Below are 25,990 nucleotides of genomic sequence, written 5' to 3'. Positions count from 1 at the left end.
AATTTGTTTTTCTACTTAATTGCCTCCGTATCTGTTCGCCTGGATTCCTGTTATAGCCACTCTTTACCCCATAGAATTGGTCCCTTGTAAAAATGCTGGAGTCTAAGCTTGAATCATTTGAGCACTACTAAGTGTTTTCTATATCAAGAATCTCTGGAGCTCCTCTGTTGACTATTTATATATATATATATATATATATATATATATATATATACACACACACATAAAAATAAAAAAAACAGATATGTATATAGGATGTCGTGAAATTAAGGCAACCAAAGTTTTGGGCTTTAATAACTATCAACAAATGTGATAAGATATGAACATTATAGACCATTATAAAGCTTAGAGTATCTTCTTTTTGTTTCAAACTAAATAAATTCAGATTTATAAATTAGATAATGGCTATAGACCGAAATACAATCATAACCCTTGACAAAGGAGGTGAAATCAATACAGCTATAGCAAAAAAGCTTCAAATTAACTGAACATCAGTCTGGAAAATTGTCAAGAAATTTCAAGAGACTGGTTCCACTGCTGATTGACCTGGACATGACTGCAAAAAAAGTGTGCATGCTCAGCTTATCAAAAAGTACCAGAGAAAAGATATGGCAAAATCCTCATCATTCATCAGATTGCTGAAGGCATGTTGCTTAACCTGGTGTAAAAAACAGAATGACCGAGTTTGGAGTGTATCTGGCTCTGCTAAGAGTAAACTCATAAATCGATGTCAAAATCCACAGTCAATTATGGTTTGGGCAGCTGTGACAACTACTGGAAGGTCTCCCCTCATTTTTGAGCCCTCAGGTATTAAAATTAACACCCAGTAATACATGAGCAACATTCTGGAAGCTGAACTGCTTCCATGAGTGAATGAGCACATTCAAGGCGCACTATGGAGCCTGCAAAAGGGCTCGGCACCATCCCACAGCTCCAAGAGACACAACACTGGATTCAGAAAAACATTCCGTCATTCATAGGCAAGGTTGTATGGCCCTCAAGAAGGCCCAATTTCCATCTGCTGGATTTTTCTGTTTGGTTCATTTTGGAGACGAGAGTCTCAAGCACTCCTCATGCTTTACTTTATACTCTGAAGGCAAAACTGTGTCAGGAATGGTCTTTGATTCCACAAGAACAGCTGCATGCCATGTGTGAAGCATTCACACCTAAATTTCAGACTGTGATTCAAAACAGAGGTGGTCATACTGAATAAATGTGGTAGTGTCAAAATTGTGTTTCCTTTATCATTGCATTTTAATGCTTGGACTTGAAATATAACAATATTTTGCTTTGGCAAAATTGAAAAAAGGTGGTTGCTTTAATTTTGGGACACCCTGTACACTCATGCATATGATACACTCACACACACATAGAGCTATACATATATATATACACACACACACACATATATACATACATACATATATATATATATATATATATATATATATATATATATATATATATATATATATATATATATATATATATATATAAGCAATGTTAATTCTCTAAATGAAGTATTAACAGTAACTGCACGATAAAGTGAAGTGTATTGCCACTTAAGTGTGGCTGACCCCTAGGGGTGGATGTTACTGTTGCTTTAGCCCCAGGAGGACATCTCCTCCAGCTGGCTTATCGACACACTACTGTGTCCTGTTTGTTTTGCCAAGGGAAGTTATCCCTCTCATCGTGATCGTAGCACGAACGGACCTGGGTTTCAGGGTTATTTCCCTTCGTCAGTGTCCGATAGCTACCGAACTTCGATGAGAGATATAAATTCTTGGCAACCTTATGTATATTTTTCCAGTGAAATTCTTCACTGATATCGAAAAAGTGAAAACAAGCAATGTTAATTCTCTAAATGAAGTATTAACAGTAACTGCACGATAAAGTGAAGTGTATTGCAACTTAAGTGTGGCTGACCCCTAGGGGTGGATGTTACTGTTGCTTTAGCCCCAGGAGGACATCTCCTCCAGCTGGCTTATCGACATACTACTGTGTCCTGTTTGTTTTGCCAAGGGAAGTTATCCCTCTCATCGTGATCGTAGCATGAACGGACCCGGGTTTCAGGGTTATTTCCCTTCATCAGCGTCCGATAGCTACCGACCTTCGATGAGAGATATAAATTCTTGGCAACCTTATGTATATTTTTCCAGTGAAATTCTTCACTGATATCGAGCGAAAACACCTAAAGCTCCATGAAGCTCCGGCAGGGGATGGTGGCGAACCCTGCTGTACTCTTTCACCACAACTTTCTCACACTCTTACTTCCTGTTTCTGTTGTGCCTGTAATTCAAGGGGTCAGCTTTGTCACACTGTGTCACGCTGAATATCTCCGAGAACTATGTTAAGGGTACACGTGTCTGTGGAGTGCTCAGCCACTTGCACGTTAATTTCACAAGCAGGCTGTTCCGTTGATTGGATCAGCTGGAACCCGCGACGTCGTAAGCGATGGAGTGCCAACAACAACATACATACATACATACATAACAGGTTTTGGGATCTGATGATATGCCAACCAGCCTTATCTAACTTTATTTATATTACAAATATATATATATATATATATTGGTATGAAGGAAAAATATTCTGATAAATATTTTAAATGGTACTACTCAAAATTGAAATACCGTTCTCTAGTTCTACAAAAGAAAACCAATAATGGAGCAACAATTAATTCTAATGAGAAATAATGTTCATTGATCACATGACTGATTTAAAACATGTTACACGTTTTGTTTTTACATGTTTTTTTACTGTGAGGTGGACTATATAAACTAATGAGTGAACACATGCTGAAAGTTGGCGATGTGAATGTGTTTTTGGTGATGTGAACAGTCAGTGTGAAGTTGGTATGGTATGACGTCAGTGTCTGGGGAGGCTGACCGGAAGGGGAAAAAGGGCAGAGGGAGCCTCGATCGGGATTCGTGCCCTTTTTCGAATGGGGCTGCGGTCAGGACAAGACGTGTTAAGCGACGGTCCAGGTTTGGGAGAAGCAGCTGCTATTCCTGGTGTACTTTGGGTCAGGGCAAGCTTCAAGGATCGGATACCGCAAGACGGACTCGCAGTCGAGGAAAGGAAAACCGAGGTAAGGTGATTACATCTACTCGTACGCACACACCACAAGCTATTTCGGCACCACATGCAGGAATTTTCCGCGATGGCAGCCACCAAGATTAGGATCGCCAGCAATGTGATCAGGCCTTTTAATGGCGAAGGAGATGTGATGGCTTGGATATGAAAAATTAGGCTCGTTGCCAAGCTGCAAGGAATAAGTGATGTGGTGAGTCTCATGGCTCTGTACTTGGAAGGGAGCGCCCTGACCCTCTACCTAGAAATGGACGAGGAAGAAAGATTAAGTGCAGAGAACGTCGAACGGAGGCTGAGAGAGGCATATACGGAGAGTGAGTACGCTGCCTTCGTAAAACTAGGAAAGATTAGATGGGGGGGAGAACAGGTGGATGAATACGTGGCAGAAGTGCGAAGACTGGCCACGCTGGCTGGGTTTATGGGAGAAGGCCTGGACAGAGCGCCGCGGCTGGCATTTGTAAATGGATTCCCCGACGACGTAGGGATCCGATTACAGCAGTTGCCTGGCGGGAGGAAGATGGCACCCAGCGAGCTAGTAGTGCAAGCTCGCGTGTTGACACAGCACGTCGGAAGGAAGCTGATAGCGATGGCGGCGACAGAGGCACATTCCGACAGACGACAGCCTGAGAGCGGCGTGAGGAAGCCTACCGAGCAACGACAGCAGCTGTTCTCGGGCCAGTGTTTCAAATGTCAGGGGCCGCACATGGCGAGAGAATGCGCCGAATCGGGGCCCGTCTGCTATCGATGCAGGAAGACTGGGCACATCGCCCGTGATTGCAACCAGGGAAACGACCGTGGGGAAGTTGCTGCCTCTCAAACTTTCCCCGCAACCAAGTAGAGGCGCTGCCCGTGGTCGGAGTCGAGGTCGAGGGGAAGAAGTTCAAGGCCCTCGTGGACACGGGTTGCACGACTACCCTCGTGACGCCAAGGGTGGCGAAGAAATGGGATGGGACGAGTAGCGTCCGAGCGGTCGACGGTAGAGAGATCTGTTGCAGGGGCAGCTCCAGTCTGGAGATAGCGTTACTGAGTGCGGCGCTGAGGCTACGGGTGATCGTGATTGACTATGTGATAGACGGGGTTGATGTCGTGTTGGGGATGGACGCCATCAACCGTCTTGGTGGCGTTAGGATTGCAGGAGATGAGGTCACGTTTGGAAGCGTGGGGGCATCGTGCGCCATGAGTCGGGACTGCCAGGGAGAGCAGAGCTCCGTCGAAGACAGTGCCGCTTACACCATCGAAGACAAAGATTTTCAGGCGGCGTTTGATGGTCGGAGGTGGACAATAGAGTGGCGATGGAAGGACAAGCCCCCACTACTAAAGAACAGGGTGAGCTGCTACCAGCATACATTGAAAGGTTACGCCGGCGTCGAGTTCGACGAGGAGGTAGAGAGATGGATCAAGGAAGGAGTCCTTGTCCCGTGGAAAGAGGAGGTGGTGAGTGGAGTGCTGCCTCTGATGGCGGTGGTGCAGCCGACGAAAGGAAAAGTCAGACCGGTGCTGGACTTTAGGGAACTGAACGACCATATATCATGCCACACGGGAGGCGAGGCAACAGACGTTTGCGGTGAGGCGTTACGTGTGTGGAGACAGTCGACCAAGGCAGCGATGATCGTCGACTTGAAGTCGGCATATTTGCAGCTCCGTGTGAGTGACAAGCTGTGGCGATACCAGCTGGTGCGGTACAAGGGCCGGACGTACTGTTTAACCAGGCTGGGTTTCGGGCTGAATTCCGCTCCGAAAATTATGGCGATGGTGCTCAAGTCCGTCCTAGGGAAAGAGGAGAGAATAAGGAAGGCCACCAGTTCCTACATCGACGACATTTTGGTTGACGAGACTGTAGTGCCAGCCACCGAGGTAGTGAGACACCTGGAGAGGTTCGGGCTGATTGCGAAGCCGCCTGAGTCGATGGTGGGGGGAGCTGCGCTGGGGATGAAGCTACAAAAAGACAGATCGGGCGAGCTGGTGTTCCGGAGAGGAAACAAGATCCCAGAGCTGAGTTCCAGCATCAGCAGGAGAGAGTTGTTCTCGGTTTGTGGGAAGTTGATCGGACACTATCCGATCGCTGGTTGGTTGCGCATTGCATGTTGTTACATCAAGAGATGAGCAGAGGGGGAGAGTTGGAGTGACAAGGCAGGAGAGGCGATGGTGGCGATGATGCGGGAAATCCTGGAGAGAACGAGAGCGGAAGACCCGGTCAGAGGAAACTGGTATGTGTCCAAGACGGAGTGCGGGACGGTTTGGTGTGATGCTTGCAGTATAGCGATAGGGGTTGTGTTGGAGATCGAAGGTGCTGAGGTGGAGGATGCGGCCTGGCTACGGAAAGCGGACGACTTCAACCACATCAATGTCGCCGAACTAGATGCGGTGCTGAAAGGGGTGAACTTGGCCTTGAGATGGGGACTGTGCTCGATCGAGATCCGGACGGATTCGGCCACCGTGGTCGGCTGGGTAGGAACAGTAATTACCAGCGAGAAGAGAGTCCGGACGAAAGGTGCCACGGAGATGTTGGTGAAACGCCGCCTAGGAGTTCTGGGAGAGCTGATCGCCGAATTTGGACTGAAGCTGAACGTGGTTTTCGTGCCTTCGGAAAGAAACAGGGCGGACACACTGACCAGGGTGAAAAAGGCGTGGCTGGAGGAACCGGAGGAAGCAAGGAAAGGGATAGCAGCAGCGTGTCGGCTGGGTGACTCCGAACTGAAGGAGCTACATGCTATGCACCACTTGGGGGTGGATAGGACCCTGTATCTGGCGAAAATGGTTGATGCTGACGTCACTAGGAGAAACGTTAAGAAAGTGGTCGCGAAATGTGACAGATGCCAGTCCATTGACCCCGCCCCGGGTGGGCATGAGCAGGGGAACCTCTCAGTAGAGTGCAACTGCAGGAGACTGGCTGTGGATGTGACACACTACCGTCAGGAAATGTATCTCAGCATGGTCGACTGCGGGCCGGGCCGGCTGGCCATTTGGAGGGAGCTGAGGACAGGCATTGCCGATGAGATTGCCCGCATTCTAAACGGGATATTCTTGGAGAGGGGTCCTGTGGAAGAACTGCTAATGGACAACGGGGCAGCGTTTCGTTCGGAAGCGTTGGGAGAGATGCTTGACCGGTGGAAGGTGCGACGATTATTTAGAGCGGCATATAGACCGAGTGGCAACGGAATCGTTGAGAGGCACCATCGGACGATCAAGGCCATGGCTGAAAGGGGGCACATTTCGCCCCTGGAAGCGGTCTACTGGTACAATATGTCTCCCCGATCCAGACAAGTGGAAGAGTCTGTGCCGCACAGAGCGGTGTTCAAATATGAATGGAGGCATCCCTGTAAGACGCTGGAGTTCTGCGAGGAAGAGAAGGGACCCGCCGGCGTGAAAGTAGGGGAGGAAGTTTGGGTCAAGCCGCCGAAGGCACGCTGCACATCACAATGGGGCAGGGGAACAGTGACAGCGGTCAATTCCAGAAACAATGTATCTGTGGATGCCGCGTCACGTGCTGGATCTGTGCAGGATAGCCACTTTGTCGGATGAAGAGTGCGATGGAAACGAGCCACCTAGCTTGAGAAGATCTCGACGAGTAGGGCGCCCGCCCGGTTGGATGGCGGTCTTCGAATTGGAGTAGGGGTGAACGTGATCTTTAAGATCAGGGTGGCGTGTGGTATGACGTCAGTGTCTGGGGAGGCTGACCGGAAGGGCGAGTCGACCGGAAGGGGAAAAAGGGCAGAGGGAGCCTCGATCGGGATTCGTGCCCTTTTTCGAACGGGGCTGCGGTCAGGACAAGACGTGTTAAGCGACGGTCCAGGTTTGGGAGAAGCAGCTGCTATTCCTGGTGTACTTTGAGTCGGGGCAAGCTTCAAGGATCGGATACCGCAAGACGGACTCGCAGTCGAGGAAAGGAAAACCGAGGTAAGGCGATTACATCTACTCGTACGCACACACCACAGTTGGCAATGGAGACAGTTGGAGAAAAGGTGCAATGCGACCAGTCAAAGTCAACAGGGCAACAAAGAGCCACATTACACAAGACATCCAGCCAGGTACAACTACTTCTTCTATTCTAAGGAAGTTGACTTGCTGGGGCTGTGATCTCCCAACTGCTGACCTAGCTGTTGGAGCTGTGTTCATATCAGAAGGCCACATTTTGCAACATTTAGCATCAGAAGAGAGATTTTTTTTTTTTGTTACTGTGTGCCAATTATTTACTAATGAGTTGGAAGGAGTGCACACAAGGAAGCAAGCAGGGAAGGAAGAGATGTCTCTGGTTGCAATCAGGGATAGATTGACTGACTTTAAGGAAGAGCAGAAAGTGCAGCACACATGTCTTCAGGGACAGCTGGACAGATTCATGAGAAGAATGGAGAAGGATCAACAGTAGTTGCAAGATGAACAACAACAGTTCAAGAAAAATGTACATGAAGAATGACAGCAATACAGACGTGGGATGAGTGATGACATTACATGATGCGAGCAACATGTAAATGAACAGTTGAAAATGTTTGAGTGAATGGAGTCTGTATAAGTTTTGTGCTACTGAACCTCACAGGCTGATGTGCAGAGAGTGTGTGAAATGGTGGATGACATGTGCTGAATTTTGAAAATGGCCAAACCTCCAGGGGTAGTCTTTCAGGAGCAAGTGTGCCTGCTGGTGATCAGAAGGCAGTTTTGGATGCTAAGTTGACATCGAAATGACCTGTCCTTGATGCCCAAGGCATCTAGTGCCACACTTGCAGACCAGCACCAGGTACCACAGGCACCGATTTGGAGTCTGTGCACTTCTACTGGGCGATCAAACTCCTGCAACAGTATTTAGGCCCCAATCCAGCAAAGTGCAAGGCTGCAATAGAGTTCCCATTACGAAAAAGTCACAAGAATTTGATGGCAAAGCGTCATGGGAGCCTACTGTGTCCAGTTTGAGCTGCTGGCTGATCAGAATGGCTGGGATGATTGGCAAAGAGCAGTTCAGTTTGCTACAAGTCTAAAGTGTGCTGCACTAGAGATGCTGAGCCAGTTGTCAGTGGAGGACAGAAGCTATTATTTTTCATTAGTATTACAGAGAAGATATGGCACTATATACCAGAGTAAAGTGTATAGGGCACAAGTTTGGACTTGTGTAAGGGTTAGAGGGGAATCACTACAATAGCTTGCCCAGGACCTGGAGAGCATGACACATAAAGCCTACCCTACAACAACACTTGACCACTTGGCTCTTCTTGTGAAAGAGTAGTTTATTGATGCCCTGGTCAGTGCAGAACTCAAAGTTCAAACGAAACAGGCACAACCAAATACAATTTAAAAGGCACTTACTAGAGCTCTTGAATTTGAGTCATATGCAAGGTCTGGCACAGGAAGTTTCCAGGTGGGCTACTGTTCCGGATTCAAAGCAAGGATGGGTAAGAACATGAAACAGGCAGATTGTTGGTACTGCAAGAAGGTAAGACATAAAAGAAAAATCTGTTTGAAGAAGAAAGAACAAGAAATGGTTGGAGAAAGTTGCTGGTACTGTGAGAAATCAGGACACAAGAAGCAAGGTTATTACAGCCTGAAAAGAAAGTAAAAGCAGCAGAAAGTTCACATTTAGGCAAGAGTGCTCAACATGTGGTGAAAAGGGACATCTCAGTTGTTTTGGCTGCCCTGCACAAAAGAAGGATAGTAGGAAGAAGGTAACAGAAGATAAAGGAGAGACAGGAAACTAGAAGAGGCTGGTGTTAAGGGGCAGCAGCCAGCCAAATATTCTAAAGAAGCCCCATATCTGAGAGGATGTAAAAGGACTGTGATTGACAGCATACAAGTGGATGGGAGGATTGACAGCCAGAAGTGTCCTCTTCTGCACAAGTACTCCACCTTAAATTTTTTTGTCATTTCTTTCTCCATCAATTTCTCCATTTCCAAAATCCCCAAGTACTTATAGCCCATCTCTTCTATCTACTTTATAACCTCCCCCAATGGTATTGTTAGCCTGTCCATTGATTTGACTAACACACCATACTTTCTCAGTCCGAACTCCATTCTGATATCAGCACTGAAGGTATACACCGTATCAACAAGGGAACTAACTTGAGCTTCATCTTTACCATAAAGTTTGAGGTCATCCATGAATAACAAATGGTCGACATTTTGCTGGTGGCTTTTGAATACGTACCCAGCTTTTGCTTTCCTCAGAATCAGTGTTAGTGGTATCAAGCACAGTACAAAGATCAGTGGGGACAGGCAGTCCCCTTGGAAGATGCCCCTCATAATTTCTACTGTCCCTAACCTTCTTCTGTATACTGTCAGGTCTGTCCTCCAATTCTCCATACTTTTCCCAAGCAATTGCTCCACATTCGATGCAATACCAAATAGGTTCATACACTCCATAATCCAAGAATGTGGGATGATATCATACGCCTTACGATAGTTGATCCATGACACAGCTAAGTTACTTTTCCTCCTCTTGCAGTCTCTAAGTACAGTTTTGTCTATCAGGAGTTGATCTTTGGTATCCCTGCACTTACGTTTGCAATCCTGCTCATGTGGCAGGAATTCATTTTTTCCCAGCTGCTCGTACATTGATTCTGTGAGTATTTCAGTCAATAACTTCCACATAAGTGGCAAACAGGATATCGGCCTGTAATTGTCTACCGTATTGCCTTTTCAATGTTTTCCAGGCACAGCACTGTCCTACCCAATGTCAACCACTCTGGTGTTACCTGGCTGGCATTTAACAAGATGTTGAGTTGCACAGCTATTCGTGCATGACATTCACCAACTCTTTTAATCCAGTAGCCTTGAACTCCATCTGGTCCCGGGGCCTTCCAGTTGCTCATTTTTTTGCTGATTTCCTTCACTTCCTAAACTGAAACGACTAGTTCTGCCTGTTTTGGACAGACTACTGTTTGTTTCAGTTCTTGCAACCATTCAGCATCCTTCTTGTGCTCCTTGCCTTTGCTCCAGATGTCATTCCAAAACCTTTGACTTTCAATGTTATCTGGTATCAAGTTTTCATCTGTACACTCTCCATTTATTTCTTTATAGAATCTCTTCTTATCTACACTGAATAACCTATTCTGGTGGTAACCCTTCATTCTTTGGTCGTATCTTACCATCTTTGCAACAAGGCGCTGTTTCAGTTCCTCCACTACTACTTTCAGGCCCTTTCTTTCAATATTATACTTCCTTTTCAGCACCCTGTATTTTTGTTCACTTTTAAGCTCCCCTTTCTCTTTTCGGTCTAACACAGAGATTTCCTTCGAGAGCATGTCTAACCCTGCCTGGATTCTTCTTTTCCACCATGGATCTTTTCTTTTGTCTCTCCCATTACGTTTCTTTTTCTTGACATTAAAACACCCACGTTTTCTGCTACAACAATTGCTGCCTTGATCAAATTATTTGTTTCTATGATGTTGTTTGTTCTGATGTATTTCAGAATTTCATTGACATTTTTTTGTTTCTTGGTTCAATTTCCATCGATCAACCTCTTTAAGGTTACAAATAATGTTGCTATAATTCTCCTGTCTCTCATCAAGTAATCTACCACTGCTTCTTTCCTGTGCTGTGGGATTACTCTTATTAGTTAGAGCTGTATTTTCATTGTTATCTCTGCTGCTATTTTCCTGTCTTTTGATAGCTTCGAGCTCAACTACTGTGAACCAACAATTTTTCCTTATTGCTCTAGCTTGATCACATAGTCTCTGTTCCGTGAGTTGAAACAATCCCTTTTCTCTCCAATAATCATACATACGTTGTCGGTAACCCCTAATTTGGGTACCATTTTCATCTACTGGGCTGTTCGATTGAGTGTTATACAGGTAAGTGCAGAGCATTTGAGAGTATCCCGGTTGAGATTCTTTTAGTTTTCTAGTAGGAGTCTTAGTGCACCTGTTTATAGCAGGAGGTTTTGTATGTCCAGTGGTGGGGCATGCCCCCCACCCCAGAGATGTGTTTTTTTAAGATGTGTTTTTTTAAGCCTAGTGTTTGTTATGAATTTAATTTGCTGAGAAAAGCCGTTAGAACCTGGTTATAGAATGTAGCATAGCTATTGAATATCTCCTCCATGGTTGAGAAATCCGATATTTGGAAAGATATGCCTTTGATTACACTATCAAAGATAGATTTATGGTGATTAGAGTTTATACTAATGTATCTGAGGTATTGAGTAGGTTTATGGTGGTTGGGGGGAAGTATAGAGCAGATTTTAAATCTAAAGTAACATCTAGAAAATTAGCTAATTTGTAGGTGTTTTCAAATGTGATAGATAAATTAAAATTAACAAACAATTTATGCAAATCTTTTCTAGTCTTCAGCAGAGTCGCTGGAGGAGGGATAACCTGACCAGATACATGAACTGAGCAGAGTCAGAGAAGCCCATCGTTATATTGAAAAAGTCGTTATCATCATTATTATTGAGGGTAGCTCAGCACCAAAGATTTTTATCAAAGGTCCCATATATATGTGTACATATATAAGTATATATATATGCGTGTATGTCTGTACATGTGTGTGTGTGTGTGTGTGTATGGATTTTTATGTATGTACATGTATATGCATGTCTATGTATATATATACATGTGTATATATGCTTGTATATTTATATAGTCTCTATCTACATGTCTCTATATATATTTATCTTAAATATAGTATAAATATATAATTATGTGAATTTCTATGTATAATTACCTATACCTGTAAATTATGAAATATGTATATATATGTGTATATGTGTATGTATGTGTATATATGCATCTGTGTATATACATATATATGTAGAGAGTTTTTGAAGTGATGTACAGATACTGTATATTGCAAATAACAAGGTAGTCAGAATGTTGGATGATTATATATATATATTTTATTTACATTTTCAGCACTTTCTTCCCTTATCAGATTTATTAAAAAAGTTTATTGATTAGAGACAGGTATTCTCTGAATAGAATACACTTTATAGTGCTCAAGAGATTTATAGGCTTGCGTAGGTAGAGTAAATGTAAGGACACGCAAGTTAGGCAGGTCAATATACAAAAAATATTAAATACATCATCATCATCATCATCGTTTAATGTCCGCCTTCCATGCTAGCATGGGTTGGACGATTTGACTGAGGACTGGTGAACCAGATGGCTACACTAGGCTCCAATCTGATTTGGTAGAGTTTCTACAGCTGGATGCCCTTTCTAATGCCAACCACTCCGAGAGTGTAGTGGGTGCTTTTACGTGCCACCAGCATGAAGGTCAGTCAGGCGGTACTGGTAACGGCCATGCTCAAAATGGTGTATTTTACATGGCACCTGCACAGGAGCCAGTCCAGTGGCACTGGCAACGACCTCGCTCGAATGTCTTTTCATATGTCACTGGCATAAGTGCCAGTAAGGCGATGCTAGTAACGATCACGCTCAAATGGTTCTATTTACGTGCCACTGACATGGAAGCCAGACAGCTGCTCTGGCAACCATCACACTCGGATGGTGCTTTTTGCACTCTACTGGTACAGGTGCCATCACAATTTCGATTTCACTTGCCCCAACAGGTTTTCGCAAGCCGAGTTTAGTGTCCAATGAAGGAGAGGTTGGCATGGGCGCCAGTCGTCAAATTTGGTTCGATTTCGATTTCACTTGCCTCAACAGGTCTTCGCAAGCAGAGTTTAGTGTCCAATGAAGGAAAGGTACACATAAGTGGGCTGGCTACACCCCTAGCAGAGGCCTCAGATTATGGTCTCACTTGGCTTGCTGGGTCTTCTCACGCACAGCATATTTCCAAAGGTCTCAGTCACTTGTCATTGCCTCGGTGACGCCTAATGTTCGAAGGTTGTGCTTCACCACCTCATCCCAGGTCTTCCTGGGTCTACCTCTTTCACAGGTTCCCTCAACTGGTAGGGTGTGGCACTTTTTCACACAGCTATCCTCATCCATTCTTGCCACATGATCATATCAGCGCAATTGTCTCTCTTGCACACTACAACTGATGCTTCTTAGGTTCAACTTTTCTCTCAAGGTACTTACACTCTGTCGAATATGCACACTGACATTACACATCCATCAGAGCATACTGGCTTCATTCCTTGTGAGCTTACGCATGTCCTCAGCAGTCAAGGCCCACATTTCACTGCCATGTAGCATGGCTGTTCGTACAAATGCGTTATACAGTCTGCCTTTTACTCTGAGCGAGAGGGCCTTTATCACCAGCAGAGGTAAGAGCTCTCTGAACTTTGCCCAGGCTATTCTTATTCTAGCAGCTACACATTTAATACAAAAAATGTACATATGCTTACATATAAAAAGGTACGACTTACACAGAACAGAAATGAAATCAGGAATTAATGGGGTTGAATAAGAGTTTTACGAGTCCAGCAGCTGTTTCTGGGAGCTTGGTTGTCCAAAATGATGAGTGTAAATTGATTCTATCATCGGATAATAACAGCCTGTCTTCAGGGAAGAATCGTACATTTGAAGTGTTGACACGATCGAGTTTAAAGATGGAATGTGTGTGTATGTGTGTGTGAATATATACATACCTATATGTATATGTATATATTATCATCATCATTTAACATCCGCTATCCATGCTGCCATGGGTTGGACATTTTTACTGGGCTGGCACGCTGGAAGGTTGCACCAGACACCAGTCTGATTTGGCATGGTTTTCTACTGCTGGATGCTCTTCCTAATGTAACCACTCCAAGAGCGTAATGGATATTTTTATGTGCCACCAGGGTGCTTTAACATGTCACTGGCATGGGTGTCAATTTGTGCGACCTGGTATCTGCCATGACTGATTTTGCTTGACTTGATAGGTCTTTTTCCTAAGCACAACATAATGCCAAAGGTGTCGGTCATTGCCTCTGTGAGGCCCAACACTCGAAAGAAACTCAGCCATTTTGCCTCCGTGAAGCCCAGCGCTTGAAAGGTGTTCTTTAAGTGCCACCAGCATGGGTCCACTTGCCTTGACAGGTCCTCTCAAGCACAGCACATCACCAAAGGTCTCGATCATTAGTCATTGCCTCTGTGAGGCTCAAAGTTCGAAGTTCATGCTTCATCACCCAGGGGAGCCTTTCTCCAAGTCGACAAAAGCCAAGTACAGAGGTTTATCCTTGGCTAGGTATTTCTGCTGAAGTTGTCTTACCAGAAATATAGCATTAGTGGTGCTTCTGCCTGGCACAAACCCAAACTGCATCTCATCTAAGCTAAGTCTCTCCCTAATTAGTTGGGCTATGACTCTCTCTGTAACTTTCATCACCTGATCCAGCAGTTTGATACCCCTGTAATTATTTCTATCTAAGGCTTCGCCTTTACCTTTGTAGCAGTTGACTATAGTGTTGTTACATCAGTCATTGGATATGGCTCCTTCATGAACCACCTGATTAACAATACGGGTGACTAGGCTATAGCCTACACCACCAGATATTTTAACATCTCAACGGTGATTCTTGATGGGCTGGGGGCTTTTCCTGTTTTCATATCCTTAATTGCTTTATCTACCATGGAACTGTCAATTCGGCTAGCGAGTCCCTCTATTGGGTCAACATTTGGCAGACTCTCCTCCTCCCACTCATTCTCTAAATTCAGCAGTCTTTCATAATGGCATTTCCAAGCCTTTTTCTTTGTAGAATCATTACATGCAAGTGTACCATCATCCATATGGACAAATTTCTCTCCTATGACATCACAATTTTCTCTCACACGCTGTCTTGCACTCCAAAACACTTCAGTTCTTTGGTCCTCACATTGCCGAACATAGGCAAACTTCTTCTTTTCTGCTTCTCTCCCTTGGCTAGATATACTTGTCTCCTAGCATCCCTTCTGGCAATCTGATACAGTTCCCTGTTACACCCATTCTTCCAGGCCTGTTTCTTTGCTCTAATGACTCTGCCTACTGCATCGTTCCTGCACCACATTACCCTAGGTCTGGATGGGACTCAGCACCAGCCACAGATTTGGTCTGTGACACTCAGTAAGCTGTCCCTCAGGAATCCCCTGTTGCCCTGAATGTCACAAGTCTGTAGCTCCTCCTCCCTTTCATCGAATTTCTCAATTAGGATGTCCCTAAATCTCTGACCATATGAGGGTCCTTACCTATATAAATCTAATCTCTATATGTGTATATATGTCTATGTCTGTATGGATATGTATATACATATGTATGTATGCATATATATGCATTTGTGTCTATGTATAGATATGTATATGCATCTGCATATTTATATTTATATATATTTTTCTAAATATATGTATCTGCCTGAAGTGCTCCTAATGTTTATATAAGCATATATTGGTCTATATTTGTACTATGTGTAGATATTTGTCTATTTGTGTGTGTACCAAGGCCTATACATGTGTATATGTATGTAGGTGTGTTTGTATGTATTTATATATGTATATTTGTATATGTATGTGTGTGTGTATTGGGTCATCCCATAAATAATGCAGTTTTTTTTATAATTCTTTAATTTTTTCTTTTTAATCTAAAATATACTTTGTTTCATTTTCTACAATGCTCTTCCATCTATCTGGTAGACTTGCAAGGCTCCTCTTCTAAAATTTACTTGTCCGTGACGAAAAATACTCCTCCTTCTGACCTTGTCTTCAGAATTCATATTTTTTTCCATCCAAATGATTTTGAAGACTGCAGAATAAATGATAATCAGGTGGGGCAATGTCTGGTGAATATGGTGGGTGGGACATCGTTTCCCATTCAAACTGCTCCAGCCTTAGGAACCTAATCCTTGCTGTATGTAGTTGAGCATTATCCTGATGGAAGAACATCTTTCATCTTGAAACCAAAAATGGTCATTATTGTTCAAGCGCTGACTTGAATGACTGGTTGAATGACTAAATCCAAGCTTCTCTGCTAGTTCCTCAACAGTTATGATAGGATCTTGTTCCACCAGGGTTTGCAGGACGTCCTCGTTGAGCTCTACAGATCTTTCAGGACGATGTTCATCTTCTAAATTGTAGTTTCCGGCTTGGAATTTCCGGAGCCACTGTTGACACTGGCTTACACTTATTGTCCAATCTCCATATACTGCATTAATATTCCTAGCACTTTCCATTGCATTGTTACCTCATAAAGAAAATTTGCTGAATATATGTCACTTCCATTATAGCTTTGAAAAAAATAACTCTTAAAATTGAACTGCACCCTTCAATCCTTTACTCAACCATCTCATTTATACTCTGATCCCTGTTCCTTGTGAGCATGCCTGGCATTTTGCCACCATCTCCATCTTGCGATCTCCCACTCTCTCTTTCTCTCCTTCTCCTGCACTTCCCTCAGGCTGGGCAACTGTGTATTTTCTTTGTGGTCACACACCTGTTTCTGTCTTCATCCTTGATCTTTCTCTCTTTGGCCAGGTAACCTTGTACTTCTTCTTCAGCAAGACACCTATATCTGTCTCACTATAACCTTTTCATCATCATCTCCTCCAATGTCTCCTCTCCACTTAAAAGTTTTTGTCTAGCAAGTACTTGGTGACCCTGTCAGTGCAGGTGCCACTTAAAAGCACCCACTCCACACTGTAAAGTGATTGGTGTTTGGAAGGGCATCCAGCTGTAAAAACCTTGCCAAAACTGACCTCGCCTGTGCTTGTGCCATATAAAAAGCACTAAGTCTACTCTGCTGCGTGGTTGGTGTTAGGAAGGGCATCAGCTGTAAAAATCCTGCCAAAACAGTCACAGAAGTCTGATGCATGCTTCAGCCTCGTCAGCTCTTGTGGTACCATCCCACCCATCCATGCTAGCATGAAACACGAATGTTAAATGATGATGATGATATATATATGTGTGTATATATATATGTGTGTGTGTGTGTGTGTATATATATATATATATATATATATATATATATATATATATGTATGTATATGTATATATGTATATTTATGCATGTGTATGTGTTTATGTATGTGCATGTGTGTGTGTGTTTGTATACATATCTATCTATATTATTAAATACACCATTTATATAATAATAATAATAATAATAATTATGATAATAATAATAATAATAATAATAATAATAATAATAATAATGGAAATAGAGATAACTCGAATGTGGAATCTAAAAACAGAAACAATTCCTATCATAGTAGGTGCCTTAGGTATAATAAAAAAATATTCAGACAAATACATAACAAAAATAGCAGGACTTACAAATATATATAACATACAGAAAATTGCACTACTGGGTACTGCACACATTCTACGCAAAACACTTTCAATACAGTAAACATAAGAGCACCACAGCAAACCACAGCACATACCCAAGGCGCACAGAGCTGCGCTCGGTAGTGAAGTGAAAGCACGTTATAAAAATAAAACTACTGAATAATAATAATAATAATAATAATAATGATAATAATAATAATAATAACAACAACAACAATAATAATTCATATTTGGTAATTACTTAAATACTAATAATGTTTATACAATTATTAATTTTTTAATTGTATTACTCAAATCCCCTTTATCAGAAAATCCTTTTTATTTATAGTAGTTCATCCATTATCATCTTATGTAGATTTTAAAAAATTATAAAACAGAGTTCATATAGCATAAAGTTGAGAAGGTTTATTAAAATCGAGGTGTCTTTATCAATTAAACAATTTCACCTGATGAGGCAGACCAAATTCTGCATTATCTCCAATGAACTTTTCATATTTCAAATTAATACAGAAACGTATATGGCTTGTTTATTATTAAACACGATAGGATAAGCTAATTGCATGTTTTGGGACTACTGATACAAATTTGTAGTGATTATTCATTGTTTATTGTTCAATAAAATTCATGGTTTTTCTCCATCATTTATATCATTATATATATATATATATATATATATATATATATATATATATATATAGCAGGGGAAAGCTGCTTATTAAATAGGTATGTAACAATTACTAAAAGCACTAAAAGAAAGCAATTATTAAAGGGTTGACTGTCTGAAAATATTTCTATAAATTCATGTTCTACGAAATTTCCCATAATTTTGATTTCTCAAGTTTATTGAATTTTTTTAATGCTAATTTCTCGCAAATATAAATATTCACTGTGTCCAATTCATCACAAATTTAAATATTCATTGCATTCACTGCAGAGCATTCCATTTTCATTTGCAAAGTCTCTCACTTTCTCTTTTAAGTTTTAATTTGCTATTAATATATACACAATGTAAAAACATTATTTATTGAATGAAAATTTTTTTAAATACCTGTATAATTTTTGAACACGGGATAGCTGTGAGAAGAGCCTAGAAAGTTGGGTGATTACTATTAGAAGACGAGGAGAAAAAAACAAAATGTTACTGACAAGTACTCGAAACTTATTCACAGTTTCCAAACATAACTTCTACAGTGATACACACACACAAATACACTCGTGTGCACACATAAATACACATACACATCCATTTTCCATGCTGGCATGGGTTGGATGGTTTGACCAGAGCTAGCCAGCTGAAGAACTGCCCAGGCCCCAATTGTCTATTTTGACATAGTTTCTATAGATCAATGCCTTTCCTAATGCCAACTACTTCAAAGTGTGTAAGTATATCAGGTCATCCCATAAGTTCTGTCTAAATTTTGAATAAAGAAAACAAGTGATCAAATGTTATATTTAATTGAAATTTAATCATCAATGTACTTTCCCTGATTATCTATGACTTCCTTCCATCTATTTACAAGCTTTTTAATCCTATCAATGTAAAACTCATTTGGTTTCAAAGCGAAGAACTCTGAAATGTCAGTCTCGACCTCCTCTTGGCTTGCGAAAGTTATATCCATCAAATGATTCTGTAAACTATGAAACAAATGGTAATCTGAAGGAGCAAGGTCGGGAGAATAAGGTGGATGAGGAATTTTTTCTTACCCAAGCTCTTCGATCGTCTGTGATGTGATCTTTGCAGTGTGGGGTCGTGCATTGTCCTTTCCGATTCACTAAAGCAGGTCATTTTTTCTTCAAAGCTTGGTTCAAACGCTCTAATTGCTGACAGTAGACTTGAGCATTGATTGTTGCAGTAGGTGGTAACAATTCAAAGTGAATTACTCCTTTACAATCCCACCAGATAGAGAGAACCTTTTTTCCATGAAGTTCCCTTCTCGGTTGTGGTTGAGCTTTTTTCCATTTACCAAGCCACTGTTTACGACATTTAACATTTCGATAGAAGATCCATTTTCCGTCACCAGTCACAAGTCTATCCAAAAACGGTGAAATGAGTTTGTGAGAATGGAGAGAAGAGCAGATGTCAACTTGGGATTTGCAGTTGCTTTCGGACAATTCACGAGGCACACATTTTCCAAGTTTTGGAACTTTTCCAAGTTGTTGAAGATGACGATGAACAGTTGTATGGTTTGAACTAAGCTTTATTGCCAATTCTTGAACTGACAATGCAGGATTTTCTTCAAGTAATGCCTCAAGGAGCTTATCATCAAACTCAACTGGATGTCCCGTTCAATCTTCATCTTCAAGGTTGAAATCTCTACTTCTGAATTTTGCAAACCATCTTCTGCAAGTTCTTTCATTCAAGCATTCTTTCCCATAAACTGAGTGTATGTTTCGAGTCACTTCGGCTGCAGAGTTTCCTTTTTTGTACTCATAAAACATTATGTGCCTCAAATGCTTTTTTGATGGTGCTAACAGTTCAACTTATATCTGTGCCTTTCATGACCACCTTTAATATACGAGGTGGCACTGTCACGAGTTCAAATCATTGAGCAAACCTTAGATGTTGACCAGCTCAGCTCTTTATCAAAAAGAGGTTCATTGCAGTTGCCCCTGTCATTAATTGTCAAAATTTATAAAGTAGGGAAGGTATGAGCGGTGATAGTGTTGAGAGAGTCAAAGATATAGAAATCAGGCGTAATTCATCAGATGTAAAAACAGCCAAGAAGTGGAAAGCAGAAGCAGAGACAAACTGATCAGAAGGGACTTGGATTTGGTGCATATTGATTCAGACCGTTTTCAAGTACAATGCAGAACAAATGCAGATTTATTGTTAGCAACAGCATCAAAGCAAAGGAAACAGAGAAGAAAGCTTAATTTGATTCAGTGCTCTCATCAAGGACAAATGACAAGATGAGAAGAACAAGATGAGAGAAAAATGAAGTTGGAATGAATTATGAAAGTGGAGTACATCACATCTGAATTTTCTGATTCGTTCATTCTACAATGCCTTACCATCACCTACAAACCTAGTAAAATAGAATGTATCAGAGAATGACAAATGCAGATGCAGCAAAGTCTGAACTTTGAAACACATTCTTTCTAACTGTTCACTGGGATGGAGACACAACCTGGTCCTTAAGGTCCTCTTCAATGCTACAAAGAACCAAATCGCTCTCATTAATGAATGCAAAAAAAACCTTTGAAGAAACCAACCAGAGATTTCATTACCTTTGTGTGTTCAGGACAGCAAATCCATTTGAAGAAGAAACATCTTGTGAACAATGAAAAGCAGAATGGCTATTGGAAGGTGGTTGCAGATTTACCAGGGTGGCAAGGATTCTTCCCCATTCCAGTTACAAAGAAACCAGATATTATCATGTAGTGTCAAAGGAAGAAATTAATAAATCTAGTCAAGTTAACAGTCCTTCATGAAGATAACATGGATGCCACTTGGACTCGAAGGACTGACTGTTATAAAAACCTCCTCAATCAAATCTGGATGTAGAGGATTTGTTGGACACAATGTGAAGCAGATATTGTCACTAGGCTTAACTCATTGTAAAGCAAATACCATCATGAGTGATATCTAGACTACAGTGGAGAAGGCAAGCCACTGGGTTTAGTCAAAAAGGGGCAATGAGAAATGGCTAGAATATTGAGTGAAACCTAGTAACCAGGTGATCTAGCAAGCTGGTTTGTAACAATGCCATCGAGAGGAAGACGCCAAAACAGTGCGCATTCTCTCCCGAGGACCCCATAAGCTTGCTTAGCATCCAGTATGCAGAGTAGTCAACTGGTATCTCTTGCATCTGCAAGTTGTTTGCAACAAATATATTTTCATATATTTGTATATAGGGGAACAACTCTTCTTTTACACATTATTTATCAAAAACACAACTAGGCTTCGATTTAATCTTTTTATTAGGTGGGGTTTTTTTTTGTTTTGAATTTCTGTATGAGACCTTTGTAGTATGTTTGGAGCAGTATTATTCCCAAATTCATTTTTAACAATGTTTTCACACCATCTCAGCCCCCATCCTTAAGATGTAGGTTGATATTGGGTTTTCTTGCAGCCTTTGTTTCTCTTAATTTTACAATTAGAATTTGATTTTTAGAGTCAACCGTATCAAATTTATTTTAACTATTAAGTTGCACATCATTGATGATGTGTTTATCTTGTTTGTGACATGTACACATTTGTGTGTTAATTGTGGTCTTGTATTGTGATAGGAGTATTGCATATTTATTTCTTTATAGCCCACAGGGGGCTAAACATAGAGGGGACAAACAAGGACAAAGGGATTAAGTTGATCATGTCAACCCCAATGCATAACTGGTGCTTATTTAATCAACCCCAATAGGAGGAAAGGCAAAGTCGACTTTGGCGGAATTTGAACTCAGAACATAATGGCATGGCATGCTTACGATTCTCCCAGCTTGCCACCCTGGAGTATTACATATTGCTTCCATAATCAACTGTCTATTTCTGTTTGGTATTTATAAAGTATGGATGAGTAGTGGCGTGAAATTATGGCCGCCATTAAGAAAGTACAATCTACGCATGCGCAAGGGAGTTGCCTTCCCAGAAGCCCTTCAAGTGTGCATGTGTAGTAAAACCAGTACTTAAAGCACTTCTTTCGTTTTCTAACCCTCTTCAGCATGATACCTTTGATGTAACAACTTGCTCCTTTCAGATGCCTCAACGAAGCTTTTAACCTTCCAATGCTGATTACAAGCTAACCAGCGGCTGCCAGGCTGAATAACACAGGATTTGTAAAACCAAGCATCACCAAAAATCAAACTTATTTTTATTATGTTGTTAATTGTTCTATTGTTTCTTAATATATAATTTTGTTAAAAGGTGATAGAGAGAGACTAATGTCTCTATTGCAACTATCAACCTTTTACAAATGTATTTGTAAATATTTTCATATTTTGGTTTGTTTTGTGTATCGTGTAGTATGTAGCAATTGCTTTTTGTAAAAGCATGAGACAAGTGAGTGTTGTACTTGTCTGGGAAATACAGTTAGAAGCATGAAGTTTGCAATTTCTCAATTACATTAGACATTTGTAGCTTGTTCTTGGGCTTACAAGCCTATGGTGTGTTATAAGGTTTTGGTAATATATTATTGATATTAGTAAGGTGGTGAAGTGGCAGAATGGTAAGCATACCAGGCAAAATGTTTAGCAGCATTTCATCTGTCTTTATGTTCTGAGTTCAAATTCTGCTGAGGTTGACTCAACCTTTCATCCTTTCAGAGTCAATAAAATAAGTACTAGTTGAGCACTAAGGTTTGTGTAATTGACTTACCCTCTCCTACCAACTTGCTAGCCTTGTGCCAAAATTTGAAACCAATATATTATTGATGTCAGTTGATGGTTTGATGTGGCACATTTTGTGTTTTGTTTTATGAGATTTTTGATTATGTATTTATCTGCATTTGATTCTTCTAATACATTTTGTATGTTAAATGTGTTTTATTAGTTGGGGTAATACCCAATACATTATATTTCTGTCTATATTCACTGGTAGTTTGGTCTACTTGTCTGTTTGAATATTCATTGTTAATTGGTATTTGTTTATTCTGTAGATTTCTTTATTTAATGTTTCATTTGCGGATGAGAATCTAGAGGCTCTGAGTAATGATTTTGCCACTGACATTTTCCAGTTTTGTAGATGTTCACTAACTCCATGTCAGTGTATTTGTTTGTTTTTTGTGTAAATTGATGTAATGTATCTATTGCATTTAATCTGAATGATTATGTCTAGAAGTGGAATTGAATGGTAGTAAAACATGGGCTGTGACTGCAGAGGACATGAGAAGGCTTGAAAGAAATGAAACCAACATGCTCTGCTAGATGTGTAACGTCAGTGTGCACATACAACTGAGTGTAAATGCAATGAGAGAAAAATTGAGCATAAGAGGCATCAGATATAGTGTGCAAGTGGTACTGCACTGGTACAGTCATATGGTGAATATTGCTCTCTCTCTCCACCTGAGGTAGCAACACTCTAATGTAATACTTCTTTTACTGTTCCTCAATACTGCTCCCCACTTTATGTCTTCCAAAGTACTCGGTAACCTCACTACTGTTGAAGCCAATAAAAAGCACCTAGTACACTTTGTAAAGTAGTTGGCATTAGGAAGGGCATCAGGCCAAAGAAACCATGCCAAAGTAGACAATAGGGTTTGGTGCAGTCTCCTGACTTGCCAGCTCCTGTCAAACAATCCAACACATGCCAGCATAGAAAATAGAATTTCAATGACGATGCTGATGATATATTTTAACACTGAGTTGTTCTTTGGAGCCTCCTTTTAATGTTCAACTAATATAACACCTATGTATCTAGTGTATATAATATGTTAGTCATTAGTTATTATTTTGCTTTCTGTTACAGCAAGATAGAATGTGGAAAATGTAGATCCTAGAGGAGAAGGATAGTTACTCTGTTTTGTTAATATAGCTTACCTTGTAGGCATGTAAAGGTATTGTAGATGACACTGAGATAGCCTGAAAGAAAACATTAATAAAAATGAACTTGGGAACTTCATTGTTTCAAACATACTACAAGGGTCACAGTTATGAAAAAAAACTATTAAAAAAGATTAAACTATAACATAGTTGCATATATATATATATAAAAATCATTATCATTTAATTTAATATCAACTTTCTCTGTTGACATGAGTTGGAGAGTTTGACAGGAACTGGCAAGATGCAAGGCATGTCGAGCTCCAATATAATTTTAATTACAGTTCTACAGCTGGATGTGACAACATTAAACTACATCATCCTGGCCTAGAATAAAACAAGAATAACCACATTCATCTTGCCTAGGGTTAAACAAAAAAAGATTTGCACTCAGGTAACTAACCACATGTTGGATGCTTCACTTCACAGTTAGATGAAGAGCTCCTTCTGATGAGTTTAGAACTCCATACAGAGTATCATCATCCATAATGCAATAAAGTGTTCCCTTGACAATTTATTGTGGTTCAGCATCTAATTGTACTTGGAACATCCAATGAAGAGATTGCAAATAACTACAAAGGTGAAATGTATGTAGGAAACAAATGATGTTCATCATAATTTCTCATACACAAACACATACATCTTTTATCTTCTTTTACTTGTTCAATCATTGGACTGTGGCCATGCTGGGGCACCATCTTGAAGGATTTAGTTGAATAAATTGACCACAGTACTTATTTTTTTTAAAACCTGGAACTTATTCTATTGCTCCTGATGCAGTGAGTGGTGAACACAGGAGGAGGCAAGATAAATTGTGAATACCTATTGAAGGGGAAGGTGAAGGAAGTTGGTGTGGATCAGAGAGGATGGCAGCAAGATATGTTTTTTTTTTTTTTTAAAAAGACCCCCTCCCCCATCCACCACCATCAGTATATAAAGTATATAAAGTATATAATGTTTGATGCCAATAAATTATTGTTCCTGATCGTACACTGTCCTCTTTTTGGTTTCTATACCTGCCATGGACTGCTTGAAGTTTACCATCTTCCTACACTCAGATCCCTGGATCTTACCCATGTATATCAATATATATATATATATATATATATATATATATAATCAAAAGAAAAGAATATTAAATTTGTTTTTAACTAATATGAAATGAAAGTTTTTACCTCACCCAGAAGCTTATTCTTGGTGAGATTTCTGATCCCAAACTATTTTGTCTATCATTTTATTTTTTATGCTCCTAACCACATCACTCAAATAAAATACCAGTCAGTAATGAATCAAGTTAATCAAGTCACTTCTTCCTCCTTACCCACATATTTGTGGTCTTATATATACTAGAAACAATTATTATTTTTAATGCTGGAACATCTCAAATTTCAGGTAGGATACAATTGATATTATAGATCCTGTTATTGTATTGTACTGATATCAGGAATAGGGAATGTTAACTTCATCAAAATCTGAAATCAGAAAATACTGGAAGATAATTTAGTTGGTTCATTGCTTTACCATTTCTGTTAATCCACTCTAACTGATTTAATCAATAATAAACAACAGACATAATTATTATTCTTTCCATTATAGACACAAGGCTTGAAATTTTGAGGGAAGGGGCTAGTTGATTATATCAACCCTAGTACTTGACTGATGCTTTATTTTATTGACTTTAAAGAAAGTCAAAGGACATAGAGCTGGAAGATATGCCATAAAGCGTTTTCTCCAATATGCTAATAATTCTGCCATCTCATTGCCTAAATAATAATAACAACAGTTTTATGAGTAATTTTCGACTACAAACAGCAGAACTTACACACATACATACATACATATATGTAAGAATTCAATAACCTTGTTTGACATCTCAGCTAGTGAGGCTTAAGAAGAAAAGAAAAACAAAGGAAGTAATTTATGTACACAAATATTTTAAAAGTTTATTCAATGTCAACAATTTTTTAATTTTTGAAACAATGTTAAAAGTAATCTTTTCAGTCAGAAGGATCCATATGGATGTTTTTTTTATTGGTTTTGGTGAGAATATTCCAAATATATCTCTAGTTTCCTGTAGAGTAAAGTGAATGAGAGCTACCTGTGCTTCAGGAGAGGAAGCTAATCTTTTGTTGGTAGCTTTCCTCGCATTAGCGATTATAGTTGGTATTGTAAACCAAAGAAATACTTATTATCTCCCATGATACAGCTGCTGTCTACTATAACCGTGAATTACAAATACTTGTGTAGCTATATAGAGCTAAGCAGACATTGCTAGTGAACTTCTTAGCTATGGAAGCAAA

General features: G+C 40.5%; 1 protein-coding gene across 2 annotated transcripts in view; it reads right to left on the bottom strand.

Annotated features, from left to right (window-relative positions):
• LOC149137142 (uncharacterized) overlaps positions 1–25,990 on the bottom strand; it is a 68,068-nt gene that overhangs the window by 29,397 nt on the left and 12,681 nt on the right. The window contains exons 2-3 of one of the 2 annotated variants that reach the window (XM_089347111.1): positions 23,688–23,729; positions 8,389–8,505 (exon numbers count right to left, since the gene is read on the bottom strand). The gene's annotated coding sequence lies outside the window, so the exon portion shown is untranslated. Of the gene's footprint in view, positions 1–8,388; positions 8,506–18,920; positions 20,076–23,687; positions 23,730–25,990 lie in introns of those variants that run through there. The other variant, XM_089347112.1, reaches the window with a different exon arrangement.

The sequence above is a fragment of the Octopus bimaculoides genome, chromosome 2 (genome assembly GCF_046866305.1).
Source record: "Octopus bimaculoides isolate indiv1 chromosome 2, ASM4686630v1, whole genome shotgun sequence".
Taxonomy (NCBI): domain Eukaryota; kingdom Metazoa; phylum Mollusca; class Cephalopoda; order Octopoda; family Octopodidae; genus Octopus; species Octopus bimaculoides.
Note: the sequence above shows the minus strand (reverse complement) of the source record. Positions and strands in the feature narration are given on the sequence as shown.